Below are 6000 nucleotides of genomic sequence, written 5' to 3' on the forward strand. Positions count from 1 at the left end.
TTTTTGTTATTGTTGGGTTGTTGTTTTTTTTCAGAAAAAGGGTTATCTATGCCTATGTTCCTTTTGGAGGGGTCATGATTTCTCAGTGCTCCCATGCCATTAAATTTTAATATGTTTGTGTCTGCAATGCAGATGTTTTTCCTGGTTTATTGGGTGGCAGTGGCTGTGTGCCCACTCACATGACAATCTCAATATCTTTAACGTTTCTCCTTGGTAAGAGTGAAAGTTACTGACCCATGGCCCTGGAACCTGAATGAGTTCCCCTCATACCTGCACAAGGTTCCCATGGCAAAAGAATCCTGCTCTAGGCTACAATCTAAAAATTGTGGGAGTTGGTGCTCAAGGGCGGGTTCTCTGACTACCCAAAAAGGAAAATCCCTTCTTGCCCAGCCCCAGGAGGACCCTGATCTCTCCAGCCTCACCCTGTCCCTTCTCCTTCTCCCCACTCCCCTGCATCCCTGGTTTTTTCAGCCTTAAGAACTGGAAAAACTCACTTCATTCTCCTCCTGCATTTAGGCTCCTGGCTCCCTTGAATCTTTTGGTTAGGAGGAGCTTGAGAGGATAAAATCACCCTGGGGCTAAAGGGAAAGGAAAGCATTAGTCCTCTCTATCCACATATTCGACCAACCACAGACTGAAAAAATTGGGGAGGAGGGATTGAATCCTTAATGAACACATACTGACTTTTTTCTTTTCATTATTTCTTAAACAATACATTATAAGCCAAGCACAGTTACACATTCTTGTAATTCTAGTAACTTGAGAGACTAAGGCAGGAGGATCACAGGTTCAAGGACAGATTTTCCAACTAAGCTGTCAAGACAATACCATATAACAACTTTTTACATAACGCATTGTATTATGTATTATAAGGAATCCAGAGATGTTTTTAAAGTATACAGGAGGGGGTACATGGATTATATGCAAATACTAGACCATTTTATATAAGGGACTTCAACATCTGTGGATTTTAGTATTTGGGGGCATCCTGGAACCAATCCCTGGCAGAAACGGAGGGATAGCAGTATTGGAAGGTGGGGGAGGGGGCACACAGACCATCCTGGAGAGCGTCTAGCAGGGTGGCTTGCCTTCCTTTGCATGCTTTCTCAGAGACTTCTAAACACTGCTGTGGTGGCCTTTTTTCAGTAGGGTGGTCTATAGGTGGGACTTCCCTTCAACATCCATTGTCCTCCAAGAAGTATTTTTATGGTGGGATTTGGGGAAGCTGTGTCAGCCTCAAAGAAGGTGTAAGGACCTTGGAAACAGCCACATCTGTGAGGCTCTGCAGAGACACACCGTGCCACTCACAAATGACCCTGGAGAGCTCAAGTCCCCAGAGAGGATAATAATTTCCTTTCTCTTTGGGATTTTCCACCTCAGCCTGGAACTGGCCCTGGGCTCTTGAAAACTCAGAGGGAATTGTCTGGCTCATAATTATGGCCAGCAGATTATTTGAAGAAAGTAGTTATGCATATGCTTCCATCTGTTCTATCAGCAAGCCCTAGCCAGGCCAGAGAGGTCTAAATGTGCCCCAGGTGTCCTGCCATGAGGGTACCTGCACAGCCAGTGGCATCAGGAAACAGGTCCACTAAAGAATCTGTCCTCATTTTACTGCTGTTGACAGCTAGTGCCATAGGCTCCTTCCTTTGAAGTTGGGTTTTCACAGCAAAATAAACAAGCTTCTCTTTGGGGTGGGACTCAGAGACAATGGTGGTTGGGAGCTGTGGGACTTGCAAATCAGAGCCTCTGAGTGCCATTCAGCTCTGCAGATTCCCCCACAGAAGGTGAGTGAGGCAGGTCAAACCACAAAGCCACAGAAGAACAAGGCAAAGTCAGGGGTCAGGCACATCAGTCTTCCCCCCTGCACCCCTTGATAGACTAATGGGAACAGTGAGGTAGTACTGGAACCCAGTCCTGCCATCTCAGGAGTTGTGCTGTCAGAAGGGCTCAGCAGGACTCTGAAAGTAAGAGTGATTGGGAAGGAGGGGAGATCCAAGCCCAGGGAAGGGTGACAAAGACTCAGGACCAGGGCTAGCAGAGCCGTACCACCATCCTGCTCCCACAGGTGCACAGCCGCACACACTCTGCACCACCCTGTCTTCTCCCTCACCTAGGAGGATTGCTAACTCACTCTTCTAGACCAGTATCCCAAACAGCACGATTTTCATCCTCAGTAGGTCTTTGGCAATCTTTGAAGATGGTTTTGTTGCCACAACTGGAGAAGGGGCTGGAGAACACTATTGGCATCTCATATACCAAGGCCAAGGATATCTAACAATGCAGAGGACAACCCCACCCCCAAAAAGGCTGGGCACAATCAGGAGCCACTTGTCAAAAGAAACTAACTTTATTTTTAGAACCACACAGGCCAAACAAAACAGCCTCTCAGGAAAAACCCTCAGAGCCTCAACTGCCACCACCGGCTTTCCACAAGCCTCTCTCTCCCACACAAGCTTCTCTTCCTCCCACAATCCTCCTCCTCTTGAGGCCGATTGGCTGGGTCACGTGGGCGGAGCCAAAAAAGTCCCCCAATGAGCAGCTCCGTGGTCTGAAAGGGCAGGGAAACAGCCCAATGAGCATCACCGCAGAGGAGCCAATCAGCTAGATGTTGCTGGGGCCGAGGAGCCAATCAGCTAGATGTTGCTGGGGCCGCTGTGAGCCAATCATCAGCCAGCAGCTGGAAGTTTGCTGGCAGCTGGAAGTTTGCTGGGGCCCCTTTGGCTGTGGCTCTCAACACTATCAGTCCTAAATGTTGATCGTTCTGAGACTGAGAAGCCCTGCCCTAGAGCCAGCTTGTCCACTCAGCCACCCGTTCATTCCGCACCTGAGCACCAGCTCTCATGTCTCCTCGGCTGCCTGCCTCCCCTACACCAGGCACACACAGGTCTCTCCTCTCGTTTCCATTATCTCCCCCACAACTTCATCAAGTAGTGGTTATGTTCCAAACACCAGCTCTCTGCCAAGCCTGGGCACTTCAGAAGGTCTGGCAAAATTCACCCCAGCTTCACAACGTCTTTTTGGACACCTTTCCTGTTAATTAATGTTGACTTCATTTCCCTCACTAGAGGTGAGTGTCCTTTTCTTTTCTACTTACTTACTGGTCTCTTTCTCTTCCATAATCCTCATGCTCTACCCCCCCCACACACAGAGCTCTAAAGAGTGGTATTCCCCACTCTTTACTAATCAGGAGACTGCCACCCAGAGAGGTGAGAGAGTTTTCCAAAGGTCCTACAGGTAGCTGGAAGAGGTAGAGCTAGACTTCATCCTAGACAAGGTCGTAGGACCTGTCTGCCTTCATTCTGGGTCTGGAGGGTCCAAGAAACAGTCTTTGAATGGCATCTTAGGTTGGTCTGGGAACCCCAGGTTGGAAGAGGCCTTGGAGGTTACTAGAACTTCATCTGTACGAAGCAGAAGGCCACCATAGCCTGACAGGGGGTTCTGAAGATATGTCTGACTGGCCTTCCCTGCTTCCCCACTGCCCAGACACACGGCTCTCCTATTCAGTGTTCTATGCTGCCTAAATCAAAGAGTATGTAGAACACATTTGCTTTCTTTTGAAAATAGCTTTAATTGTATTTTTTAATATACCTTCACTTCAGAAAATGCAGGAAACATAGCTAAGTAAGAAGAAAATAAAAACCACATTTGATCACACTAAGCAGAGAAAAACTAGTGTTGGTTATAGCATATTTCCTTCTGGAGTTTTTCTATGCTAATTGTTAAAAAAAATACAGGAGGGCTGGGGATATAACTCAGTTGGTAGAGTGCTTGCCTTGCAAGCACAAGGCCCTGGGTTCAATCCCCACCATAACCAAAAAAAAAAAAAAAAAAAAAACCAATCATATTGTAAAGACTTCTGTGACCAGTTTTTTTTTTTTCATCTAATAATGTTGCCTATATGGCTATGAAATCTTCTTCCATGTCTTCTCCATAACTTGGATGGAAGACAGATGAATGGATGGATGGATGAGTAGGTAGCTGGATAGGTGGGTGGATGGATGGCTAGATGATCCTTCATTCACCAATAAGTTCTCTCTATATGGACAATTCAGGTCACATCAATTCTAACATTTTCAAATAAGTGATTTCTCACTCATGACATTGAAGGATTTGCTGGCAGTGGTCTCTGCTTCCTCTAAACTAGTAGGAGTTACACAGGATGGCCCTACAGTCACACTGCTTAGATTTGAACTCTGGCTAGGGCTCTACTAGCTGAGTAGCCTCTTATGCCTCAGTTTCCCTAATCATTAAAACAGCAAGAAAATAGTTTAAGCCTCATGGGCTTGCTGAGGATATTCAGTTCAGATGACTTGATGAGCTTAAATCATCAACCCTTGTTTTAGTAAGCTTTTTCATTGCTGTGACCAAAAGACCTCTCAAGAACAATTTTAGAGACGGAAAAGTTTATTTCAGGGCTCATGGTTTTAGAGATCTCAGTCCACAGATGACTGTGTCCATTGCTCTGGGCCCCACGTGAGGCAGAACATTATGGCAGAAGTATGTGGCAGAGGAAAGCAGCTGAGGACATGACACCAGGAAGCAGCTCCCCTCATTACAGACACTCCCCTAGTGACCCATCTCCTCTAGCCATGCCCTACCCACCTGTGGTTACCACCCAGTTAATCCCAATCAGTGGATTAATGCACTGATTCGGTTAAGGCTTTCATAACCCAATGATTTCACCTCTAAACTTTCTTGCAACGTTTCACAGATGAGCTTTGGGAACATTTTGTATTTCCCTATAAGAGAGAAAACAAATTGACCTCAGCTTACAAAAAAGGACACAAAAGCCTGAAGAGGTTGGTAGATCAATCAATTTAGCAGGCAGTGAATGGCAGAGCCAGGATTTGAAACTAGGAAATCTGGTTTTAAAGTGCATGGTAACCACTACATGGTACTGACTTCAACTGTCCTCGCTATACCTTGGTGTTATGGTTTGGATATGAGGTGTCCCTCCAGAAAAATTCATGTTATTCAATGTAGCAATGTTCAGAGGTGACATGATTAGATTATGAGAGCTGTAGCCTAATCCCTAGATTGGTTCATTGGATGGATTGATACTTTGAAAGAACTACTGGACTGGGTGGTAACTACAGGCAGGAAGGACATGGAGGATGTAGGTCACTGGGGGTGTACCCTTGGGGATTATATTCTGTCCCTCTGGATCCTCCCTCTCTCTGTTTCCTGGCTATTGTGAAATGAGTGGGTTTCCTCCTCGATACCCTTCCACCATGCTGCTCCCCCTCACCTCAAGCCCAGAGTAAACTGGGCAATCATGAACTGAAACTCTAAAACCATGGGCTCAAAATAAACTTTTCCTCCTCTAAGTTGTTCTGGTCAGGTATTTTTATTACAGTGATGCAAAGCTGACTAACACAATTAGTTTTTCTTACTTGTAAAATGCAGATGGCACATCTGATTGACAAGGTTCCATGCTCATATGATCAGAGAAGGAGCTTATGTATGAAGAATCCTGCTTGTCAACTGTGGCCTGGCACTGTGTCAGGAGCCCAGGAATCCCACTCTGGCCAGGCTCCCTTCCTAGCCCACTGAGACAGCCTTCTATCTGATGCCTCCTCTGCCTACAGAGAGGCCTGTGACACCTGCCACATGGTCACAAAGCTCTCGCCATCCCAAGGGTCATCCTCATTTAGGTTAAGCCTGGGGTCAGCTCACCCATGGGTAGGGCAGAGTCGTTACTTTAGAGGATGCTTGTTGGTGGTGAAGATGACCACCAACAATTTCTGAACGCCCTCCCATGCCACTTCCAATCAGTCTTGCTATAGCTGTGCAACTTGGGTTGCCCAAATTCTTGGTGGTCAGGACCAGAAAGCTCCTAGCTGAGAACTTCCTCTGGATCTAGGCAGTCAGCTGGGCACAACAGCCAAAGGCCTGAATACAAATGGGTAGGAGTTAAACAGAGTGGCCATGCAGCCATACCACCTGGATTCAAACTCATGCTCTGACTAGTTGAGGGACACTCTAAAAAACAGTTAACAT

The sequence above is a fragment of the Marmota monax genome, unplaced genomic scaffold (assembly GCF_021218885.2).
Source record: "Marmota monax isolate L192 unplaced genomic scaffold, Marmota_monax_Labrador192_F-V1.1 WCK01_AAM20220418_F8-fsc00207, whole genome shotgun sequence".
Taxonomy (NCBI): domain Eukaryota; kingdom Metazoa; phylum Chordata; class Mammalia; order Rodentia; family Sciuridae; genus Marmota; species Marmota monax.